The sequence below is a fragment of the Rutidosis leptorrhynchoides genome, chromosome 2, assembly GCF_046630445.1.
Source record: "Rutidosis leptorrhynchoides isolate AG116_Rl617_1_P2 chromosome 2, CSIRO_AGI_Rlap_v1, whole genome shotgun sequence".
Lineage (NCBI taxonomy): Eukaryota > Viridiplantae > Streptophyta > Magnoliopsida > Asterales > Asteraceae > Rutidosis > Rutidosis leptorrhynchoides.
In genome coordinates, this window is record NC_092334.1 from 567344442 (window position 1) to 567356599 (window position 12158).

Below are 12158 nucleotides of genomic sequence, written 5' to 3' on the forward strand. Positions count from 1 at the left end.
AAGATTGACTTACGTTCCGGGTATCATCAAATGCGGGTGAAAGAAGATGATATTCCAAAGACTGCTTTCAGAACACGTTACGGTCATTACGAGTTTATGGTCATGCCGTTTGGTTTAACTAATGCACCAGCTGTGTTCATGGACCTTATGAACCGAGTGTGTGGACCATACCTTGACAAGTTTGTCATTGTTTTCATTGATGACATACTTATTTACTCAAAGAATGACCAAGAACACGGTGAACATTTGAGAAAGGTGTTAGAAGTATTGAGGAAGGAAGAATTGTACGCTAAGTTTTCAAAGTGTGCATTTTGGTTGGAAGAAGTTCAATTCCTCGGTCACATAGTGAACAAAGAAGGTATTAAGGTGGATCCGGCAAAGATAGAAACTGTTGAAAAGTGGGAAACCCCGAAAACTCCGAAACACATACGCCAGTTTTTAGGACTAGCTGGTTACTACAGAAGGTTCATCCAAGACTTTTCCAGAATAGCAAAACCCTTGACTGCATTAACGCATAAAGGGAAGAAATTTGAATGGAATGATGAACAAGAGAAAGCGTTTCAGTTATTGAAGAAAAAGCTAACTACGGCACCTATATTGTCATTGCCTGAAGGGAATGATGATTTTGTGATTTATTGTGATGCATCAAAGCAAGGTCTCGGTTGTGTATTAATGCAACGAACGAAGGTGATTGCTTATGCGTCTAGACAATTGAAGTTTCACGAACAAAATTATACGACGCATGATTTGGAATTAGGCGCGGTTGTTTTTGCATTAAAGACTTGGAGGCACTACTTATATGGGGTCAAAAGTATTATATATACCGACCACAAAAGTCTTCAACACATATTTAATCAGAAACAACTGAATATGAGGCAGCGTAGGTGGATTGAATTATTGAATGATTACGACTTTGAGATTCGTTACCACCCGGGGAAGGCAAATGTGGTAGCCGATGCCTTGAGCAGGAAGGACAGAGAACCCATTCGAGTAAAATCTATGAATATAATGATTCATAATAACATTACTACTCATATAAAGGAGGCGCAACAAGGAGTTTTAAAAGAGGGAAATTTAAAGGATGAAATACCCAAAGGATCGGAGAAGCATCTTAATATTCGGGAAGACGGAACCCGGTATAGGGCTGAAAGGATTTGGGTACCAAAATTTGGAGATATGAGAGAAATGGTACTTAGAGAAGCTCATAAAACCAGATACTCAATACATCCTGGAACGGGGAAGATGTACAAGGATCTCAAGAAACATTTTTGGTGGCCGGGTATGAAAGCCGATGTTGCTAAATACGTAGGAGAATGTTTGACGTGTTCTAAGGTCAAAGCTGAGCATCAGAAACCATCAGGTCTACTTCAACAACCCGAAATCCCGGAATGGAAATGGGAAAACATTACCATGGATTTCATCACTAAATTGCCAAGGACTGCAAGTGGTTTTGATACTATTTGGGTAATAGTTGATCGTCTCACCAAATCAGCACACTTCCTACCAATAAGAGAAGATGACAAGATGGAGAAGTTAGCACGACTGTATTTGAAGGAAGTCGTCTCCAGACATGGAATACCAATCTCTATTATCTCTGATAGGGATGGCAGATTTATTTCAAGATTCTGGCAGACATTACAGCAAGCATTAGGAACTCGTCTAGACATGAGTACTGCCTATCATCCACAAACTGATGGGCAGAGCGAAAGGACGATACAAACGCTTGAAGACATGCTACGAGCATGTGTTATTGATTTCGGAAACAGTTGGGATCGACATCTACCGTTAGCAGAATTTTCCTACAACAACAGCTACCATTCAAGCATTGAGATGGCGCCGTTTGAAGCACTTTATGGTAGAAAGTGCAGGTCTCCGATTTTTTGGAGTGAAGTGGGGGATAGACAGATTACGGGTCCGGAGATTATACAAGAAACTACCGAGAAGATCATCCAAATTCAACAACGGTTGAAACCCGCCCAAAGTCGACAAAAGAGCTACGCTGACATTAAAAGAAAAGATATAGAATTTGAAATTGGAGAGATGGTCATGCTTAAAGTTGCACCTTGGAAAGGCGTTGTTCGATTTGGTAAACGAGGGAAATTAAATCCAAGGTATATTGGACCATTCAAGATTATTGACCGTGTCGGACCAGTAGCTTACCGACTAGAGTTACCTCAACAACTCGCGGCTGTACATAACACTTTCCACGTCTCGAATTTAAAGAAATGTTTTGCTAAAGAAGATCTCACTATTCCGTTAGATGAAATCCAAATCAACGAAAAACTTCAATTCATCGAAGAACCCGTCGAAATAATGGATCGTGAGGTTAAAAGACTTAAGCAAAACAAGATACCAATTGTTAAGGTTCGATGGAATGCTCGTAGAGGACCCGAGTTCACCTGGGAGCGTGAAGATCAGATGAAGAAGAAATACCCGCATCTATTTCCAGAAGATTCGTCAACACCTTCAACAGCTTAAAATTTCGGGACGAAATTTATTTAACGGGTAGGTACTGTAGTGACCCGAACTTTTCCATGTTTATATATATTAATTGAGATTGATATTTACATGATTAAATGTTTCCAACATGTTAAGCAATCAAACTTGTTAAGACTTGATTAATTGAAATATGTTTCATATAGACAATTGACCACCCAAGTTGATCGGTGATTCACGAACGTTAAAACTTGTAAAAACTATATGATGACATATATATGGATATATATATATATATAGTTAACATGATACTATGATAAGAAAACATATCATAAAGTATATTAACAATGAACTACATATGTAAAAACAAGACTACTAACTTAATGATTTTTAAACGAGACATATATGTAACGATTATCGTTGTAAAGACATTTAATGTATATATATCATATTAAGAGATATTCATACATGATAATATCATGATAATATAATAATTTAAAATCTCATTTGATATTATAAACATTGGGTTAACAACATTTAACTAGATCGTTAACCTAAAGGTTTCAAAACAACACTTACATGTAACGACTAACGATGACTTAACGACTCAGTTAAAATGTATATACATGTAGTGTTTTAATATGTATTTATACACTTTTGAAAGACTTCAATACACTTATCAAAATACTTCTACTTAACAAAAATGCTTACAATTACATCCTCGTTCAGTTTCATCAACAATTCTACTCGTATGCACCCGTATTCGTACTCGTACAATACACAGCTTTTAGATGTATGTACTATTGGTATATACACTCCAATGATCAGCTCTTAGCAGCCCATGTGAGTCACCTAACACATGTGGGAACCATCATTTGGCAACTAGCATGAAATATCTCATAAAATTACAAAAATATGAGTAATCATTCATGACTTATTTACATGAAAACAAAATTACATATCCTTTATATCTAATCCATACACCAACGACCAAAAACACCTACAAACACTTTCATTCTTCAATTTTCTTCATCTAATTGATCTCTCTCAAGTTCTATCTTCAAGTTCTAAGTGTTCTTCATAAATTCCAAAAGTTCTAGTTTCAAAAAAATCAAGAATACTTTCAAGTTTGCTAGCTCACTTCCAATCTTGTAAGGTGATCATCCAACCTCAAGAAATCTTTGTTTCTTACAGTAGGTTATCATTCTAATACAAGGTAATAATCATATTCAAACTTTGGTTCAATTTCTATAACTATAACAATCTTATTTCAAGTGATGATCTTACTTGAACTTGTTTTCGTGTCATGATTCTGCTTCAAGAACTTCGAGCCATCCAAGGATCCATTGAAGCTAGATCCATTTTTCTCTTTTCCAGTAGGTTTATCCAAGGAAATTAAGGTAGTAATGATGTTCATAACATCATTCGATTCATACATATAAAGCTATCTTATTCGAAGGTTTAAACTTGTAATCACTAGAACATAGTTTAGTTAATTCTAAACTTGTTCGCAAACAAAAGTTAATCCTTCTAACTTGACTTTTAAAATCAACTAAACACATGTTCTATATCTATATGATATGCTAACTTAATGATTTAAAACCTGGAAACACGAAAAACACCGTAAAACCGGATTTACGCCGTCGTAGTAACACCGCGGGCTGTTTTGGGTTAGTTAATTAAAAACTATGATAAACTTTGATTTAAAAGTTGTTATTCTGAGAAAATGATTTTTATTATGAACATGAAACTATATCCAAAAATTATGGTTAAACTCAAAGTGGAAGTATGTTTTCTAAAATGGTCATCTAGACGTCGTTCTTTCGACTGAAATGGCTACCTTTACAAAAACGACTTGTAACTTATTTTTCCGACTATAAACCTATACTTTTTCTGTTTAGATTCATAAAATAGAGTTCAATATGAAACCATAGCAATTTGATTCACTCAAAACGGATTTAAAATGAAGAAGTTATGGGTAAAACAAGATTGGATAATTTTTCTCATTTTAGCTACGTGAAAATTGGTAACAAATATATTCCAACCATAACTTAATCAACTTGTATTGTATATTATGTAATCTTGAGATACCATAGACACGTATACAATGTTTCGACCTATCATGTCGACACATCTATATATATTTCGGAACAACCATAGACACTCTATATGTGAATGTTGGAGTTAGCTATACAGGGTTGAGGTTGATTCCAAAATATATATAGTTTGAGTTGTGATCAATACTGAGATACGTATACACTGGGTCGTGGATTGATTCAAGATAATATTTATCGATTTATTTCTGTACATCTAACTGTGGACAACTAGTTGTAGGTTACTAACGAGGACAGCTGACTTAATAAACTTAAAACATCAAAATATATTAAAAGTGTTGTAAATATATTTTGAACATACTTTAATATATATGTATATATTGTTATAGGTTCGTGAATCAACAGTGGCCAAGTCTTACTTCCCGACGAAGTAAAAATCTGTGAAAGTGAGTTATAGTCCCACTTTTAAAATCTAATATTTTTGGGATGAGAATACATTCAGGTTTTATAAATGATTTACAAAATAGACACAAGTACGTGAAACTACATTCTATGGTTGAATTATCGAAATCGAATATGCCCCTTTTTATTAAGTCTGGTAATCTAAGAATTAGGGAACAGACACCCTAATTGACGCGAATCCTAAAGATAGATCTATTGGGCCTAACAAACCCCATCCAAAGTACCGGATGCTTTAGTACTTCGAAATTTATATCATATCCGAAGGGTGTCCCGGAATGATGGGGATATTCTTATATATGCATCTTGTTATTGTCGGTTACCAGGTGTTCACCATATGAATGATTTTTATCTCTATGTATGGGATGTGTATTGAAATATGAAATCTTGTGGTCTATTGTTACGATTTGATATATATAGGTTAAACCTATAACTCACCAACATTTTTGTTGACGTTTAAAGCATGTTTATTCTCAGGTGAATATTAAGAGCTTCCGCTGTTGCATACTAAAATAAGGACAAGATTTGGAGTCCATGTTTGTATGATATTGTGTAAAAACTGCATTCAAGAAACTGATTTCGATGTAACATATTTGTATTGTAAACCATTATGTAATGGTCGTGTGTAAACAGGATATTTTAGATTATCATTATTTGATAATCTACGTAAAGCTTTTTAAAACCTTTATCTATGAAATAAAGGTTATGGTTTGTTTTAAAAATGAATGCAGTCTTTGAAAAACGTCTCATATAGAGGTCAAAACCTCGCAACGAAATCAATTAATATGGAACGTTTTTAATCAATAAGAACGGGACATTTCAAAATTTCACAGTGATGTAATAAATTTTTGTATGTGATATCAATAATTTCGGTCGTAAGACCTAATTTCATCGAATACCAATTTAATACTTTATAGCGAACAAATTAGCGTTTATTATCAAAAGGTTAAAAATAAAAATAAAAATAAAAATAAAAACGGTACAAACTTACCTGTGAAATATATTTCTTAGTGATATGCTCTAGCCCACTCATAAGATAGTCGGACTAATTGGTTTTCCATGGCTACATAGGCATAACCTCGAGCATTTAATGTTTTTTCTTCTAAACATATGAACGGTCCATCTCTGCATAAAGTAACAAATTCGGTATTTGAATAGGTTTGATTATTTGAACATTTACCTTCGTGTGACCATTTTCCGCATTTGTGACATCTTTCAAGGTGTCGTGCTCTTCTTTTCGCTACGGATTTTGATTTTCCTTTACCAAATTGTAACTTATTATCTTCGCATCTGGATTCTTTTCTTACTCCGTCCAATTTTTCTCTGATTACTGATACTAGTTCACTCGGAAGTGTGTCATTATTACGTTTAGTAATCAAAGCGTGTAGCATTAGACCATGGTTTAGTTCACAGGAAGTCTTCATTTCGTAAAACCTAAAAAAAATAAAAATTCAGAATGGGGGGAGAAGACTAGTTCTTTAGGGTCTGCTAGAGAAAGACCATTCGGGTTCCATTTTCGAGAACTACACGAAAACAGAAAATCTAACTCTAACAGAAATACATATTATCCTTTAAAAGACTTGATTCTCCCCACACTTAGTTAGATGTGGTATCGAAATTGTGATTAACTTCGTTGTCAACTTCCATCAGACTATCTATGTAGTGTTTAACTCCGTGACCATTAACCTTAAATTCAATCCCATTTGAATTTATCAATTCTACTGTTCCGTATGGGAAAACTCTTTTAACTATGAATGGTCCAGACCATCTTGATTTCAATTTTCCAGGAAATAGCTTGAATCGTGAATTGAAAAGAAGAACTCTGTCTCCTTCTTTAAATTCTTTTGAACTTCTGATTCTTTTATCATGTCATTTCTTCGTTCTTTCTTTATAGATTAACGAATTTTCGTATGCTTCATGTCTTAATTCTTCTAATTCGTTTAATTGATTTAACCGTAGACGTCCGGCTTCATGTAAATCAAGATTACATGTCTTCAAAGCCCAAAATGCTTTGTGTTCAATTTCTATTGGAAGATGACATGCTTTTCCGTAAACGAGTCTAAAAGGTGTGGTTCCAATTGGAGTTTTGTAGGCTGTTCTAAAAGCCCATAGTGCATCCTCCAATTTTATGGACCATTCCTTCGGATTTGATCCTACGGTTTTCTCTAGAATACGTTTTAAAGCTCGGTTGGTATTTTCAACTTGTCCACTTGTTTTTGAATGATATGCAGTGGATATTTTATGAGTTACTCCATATCTTTTAAGAACGTTCTCAAGTTGATTATTACAGAAATGAGTTCCCCGATCACTTATTAAAGCTTTCGGTGTTCCAAACCTTTCAAAAAGACGTTTTAAAAAATTTACTACAACTCGTGCATCGTTAGTTGGGAGAGCTTGTGCTTCCGCCCATTTAGATACATAATCAATGGCTACAAGAATGTAAAGATTGTTATGAGATTTTGGAAATGGTCCCATAAAGTCAATACCCCAAATGTCAAATACTTCACATACTTGAAGGACATTTTGTGGCATTTCATCACGTTGACTTATTTTTTCGGCCCTTTGACAAGCATCACAGGATTTGCAAAGAAGGTGTGCATCTTTGTAAATTGTAGGCCAATAGATTCCAGCATCATAAACTTTTCTTGCTGTTAGTTGAGGCCCATAATGCCCTCCTGTTGGTCCTTTGTGACAATGGTTTAAGATTTTACAAGCTTCATCTCCGAATACACATCGGCGTATTATTCCATGGGGATAACTTTTAAACAAATGTGGATCTTCCCAGAAATAGTGTTTTATATCACTAAAGAATTTCTTTCATTTTTAGTACGACAATCCTTTTTCAAGGAATCCACAAACTAAGTAGTTTGCATAGTCTGCAAACCATGGAATTTCATTATGATCTATCTTCAATAGATATTCATCAGGAAAGTTGTCTTGTATGGCCAATTCATTTAGAACTTCTAATTCGGGATTTTCAAGACGAGAAAAGATGATCAGCGGCGAGATTTTCTGCTCCTCTTTTATCTCGGATTTCAATATCGAACTCTTGTAAGAGTAAGATCCAACGGATTAATCGTGGTTTAGCATCTTGTTTCGAAAATAGGTATCTAAGAGTAGAATGGTCGGTATAGACCACCGTTTTAGCTAGAACGAGATATGAACGAAATTTGTCAAAAGCAAAGACAATAGCAAGGAGTTCTTTTTCAGTAGTTGTGTAATTTGTTTGTGCTCCTTGTAACGTCTTACTAGCATAATATATAGGTTGAAATCATTTTTCAATCCTTTGTCCTAAAACGGATCCCATTGCAAAATCTCTTGCATCGCACATAAGTTCAAATGGTAGATTCCAATTTGGTATTATCATGATCGGCGCATTAGTGAGTTTCTCTTTAAGAATATTAAAAGATTTGATGCATTCATCTAAAAAGATGAATGGAGCATCCTTTTCTAGGAGTTTATTCATAGGAGTGGCAATTTTAGAAAAATCTTTTATGAAACGTCGGTAAAAACCGGCATGCCCTAGAAAACTCCTAACTCCTCTAACATTGGTGGGATGTGGAAGTTTAACAATTACATCTACTTTATCTCTATCCACTTCAATTCCTTCCTTTGAGATTTTATGTCCAAGAATGATGCCTTCTTTAACCATGAAATGGCATTTCTCCCAATTAAGAACTAGATTTGATTGTTCGCATCTAATAAGCATTCGTTCAAGATTAACTAAACATGATTCAAATGTATCACCGAAGACTGAAAAGTCATCCATGAAAACTTCCATGCATTCTTCTATCATGTCATGAAAAATTGCCATCATGCACCTTTGAAAGGTTGCAGGGGCGTTGCAAAGTCCAAATGGCATGCGTTTGTAAGCAAAAGTACCATAAGGGCACGTGAACGTGGTTTTCTCTTGGTCCTCGGGTGCTATTGGAATTTGAAAATATCCGAAAAATCCATCAAGAAAACAATAGTAACTGTTTCCGGCTAATCTTTCCAACATTTGATCAATAAAAGGTAAGGGAAAGTGATCTTTTCTGGTGGCGTCATTTAATTTTCTATAATCAATACATACACGCCATACTGTTACAGTCCTAGTAGGAATAAGCTCATTTTTCTCATTTGTAATGACAGTCATGCCACCCTTATTAGGCACGCATTGAACTGGGATTACCCATGGACTATCAGAGATTGGATAAATTAAACCTGCATCAAGCAGTTTAATAATTTCTTTCTTAACATCTTGCATATTAGGATTTAGTCTTCGTTAGCATTGCACATACGTTTTATGACCTTCTTCCATAAGGATTTTATGTGTGCAGTACGAAGGACTTATTCCTTTAATATCATGAATCTTCCATGCAATAGCTGGTTTATGAGCTTTCAACACAGAAATGAGTTGTGATTTTTCATTTTCGGTAAGAGAAGACGATATTATTACAAGTAATTCAGATTCATCATGTAAATAAGCATATTCCAAATGGTTTAGAAGTGGCTTTAACTCTAATGTCAGAGGTTCTTCTATCGATGATTTATATCGATATCTGTCTTCTTCTTTTAGCATTTGAATTTCTTCTGTTGTTGGTTCATATCCATTAGCAATTAGTGTAGCTAACATTTCAGCTTCATCAATTGGTTCAGTTCCTTCTCCTAAAGAACATTCTCCTGTTCCTTGTAATTCTGGAAATTCTTCTAATAATTCTGCATGTGAATCTATAGTTTGAATATAATAACATGTATCATCTGCAGATTGCGGTTGTTGCATTGCTTTATCAATTGAAAAGGTAACGCTCTCGTCCTTTATACTTAGGGTCAGTTTCTTACCAAACACGTCTATCATTGCTTTAGCCGTGTTTAAGAATGGTCTTCCTAATATGAGAGGAACTTGAGAATCTTCTTCCATGTCCAGAATAACAAAATCTACTGGAAATACTAAAGTACCAACTTTAACTAGCATGTTCTTCATTATCCCTCTAGGATATTTTATTGATCGATCAGCTAGTTGTATGCTTATTCTTGTTGGTTTCAATTCTCCAAGGTCTAGTTTAGCGTATAGTGAATACGGCATTAAATTTATACTAGCACCTAAGTCTGCCAATGCTTCTATTGAACTAAGACTACCCAGAAAACATGGAATTGTGAAACTTCCTGGATCAGATAGTTTTTCTGGTATCTTATTCAACAGCACTGCTGAACAATTAGCATTCATAGTAACGGCCGAGAGTTCTTCCATTTTCTTTCTATTTGAGATTAGATCTTTCAAGAATTTAGCACATCTAGGCATTCCTGAAATCACATCAATGAAAGGAAGATTTACATTTATTTGTTTAAACATATCCAAGAATTTGGATTGCTCGGCTTCAAGTTTCTCTTTTTTCATTTTACTTGGGTAAGGAAGTGGTGGTTGGTATGGTTTAACATAAGGTTTAGCCTTAACTGTGTTATCTTCATTAACCTTTTCAACTACCGGTTCTTTTTCCTTATCTTGTTCAGGTTGTGGTTCTTGTGGAGTAGGAATAGCTTCATCAGAAATTACAGGTATTTCAGGTGGTTTAAGTGTTGTACCACTTCTTGTGGTAATGGCTTTAGCTGTTTCATTCCGGGGGTTAGCATTTGTATCACTAGGTAGATTTCCCGGTTTTATTTCACCTATTAACCTTGCTAGGTTACTTACTTCTTGTTCCAAATTTTGAATAGAAGCTTGTTGATTTCTAAATGCTTGAGCATTTTGTTCATTAGTTTGTTTCTGAGATGTGAAAAACTGCGTTTGAGAATCAACTAGCTTTGTCACCATATCTTCTAAATTCGGCTTTTTATCATCGGGTTGTGGTGGTTTGTTTTGAAAATTAAGTCTTTGCTGATTGTAAGTATTATCGGAAACTTGTTGATTGCTAGGACCTTGTTGGTTGTTGTATGGAATATTTCGGTTATAATTCTGGTTTTGATTGTAAATCGGTCTTGGCGGTTGATAATTATTCTGATAATTATTTCCAGGCCTTTGGTTTATATATGAAATATTCTCTCTTTATTCCATTGTTAGTTCAATACTGAGACAATCTTTTGTCAAATGTGGTCCTCCACACTGCTCACAACTAATTCGTATTGAGTGTATATCTTTAGTCATCTTTTCCATTCATCTCTCGACAGCATCTATCTTTGCAGAAATGGAATCTAAGTCATGGCTAGAATCGGCTCTAGCTGCTTTAGATGATCTAACAATATCTTTTTCTTAGTGCCACTCATGTGAGTGGGAAGCAGTGTTATCAATAATTTTGTAAGCATCAGTTTCTGTTTTCTTCATAATGGAACCACCAGCTGCTATATCGATGTCTTTTCTTGTAGTGATGTCGCATCCTTGGTAGAATATTTGTACTATTTGACAGGTGTCTAAACCATGTTGCGGACATCCTCTCAATAACTTTCCAAATCTTGTCCACGCCTCATATAGAGTTTCATTTGGTTTCTGTGTGAACGTAACAATTTCTCCTTGAAGTCTTACGGCTTTAGATGCCGGAAAGAATTGTTTAAGAAATTTTTCAACTAAAACGTCCCATGTATCAATCGCCCCTTCAGTTAACGATTCCAACCAATCTTTGGCTTCTCCCTTTAAAGTCCAGGGAAATAACATGAGATATATCTGTTCATCTTCAACTTCACTTATTTTAAATAGTGTGCAGATCCTATTAAAGGTACGAAGATGTTCATTTGGATCTTCCTTCGGCGCACCACTAAATTGGCATTGATTAGTCACCATATGTAGAATTTGTCCTTTGATTTCATAATCTGGCGCATTAATGTCTGGATGAGTAATTGCGTGACCTTGGCCAGTGCGTTTAGCTCTCATTCGATCTTCCATACTTAAAGGTTCCAGATTCTCCATAATTGAATTTGTTGAATCTGAATCACTAGAGGATTCTGATTTAATGGTTCGTTCCTCAACAATCTCTGTTTGAATGATTGGTGGTTCCGGAGGAAAGATTAGTGGTTCAGGATCTATGAATCATCCTTGAATATTCTCCAGATTCTCAATTGTGAGGTCGAGTTCAAAAAATGGATTATCGGAAATTTGAATTGGAGTACTTGGTCGACTGGATGACGATTCTAAAGAAAAATCAACGGCGGTAATATTTGCTAGATGTCTTGATCGAGTTACAGGTGGTGAACGTACAAAAGGTGGTGAACGTCTTGCTCGGTGCATTCACTGAATATCCT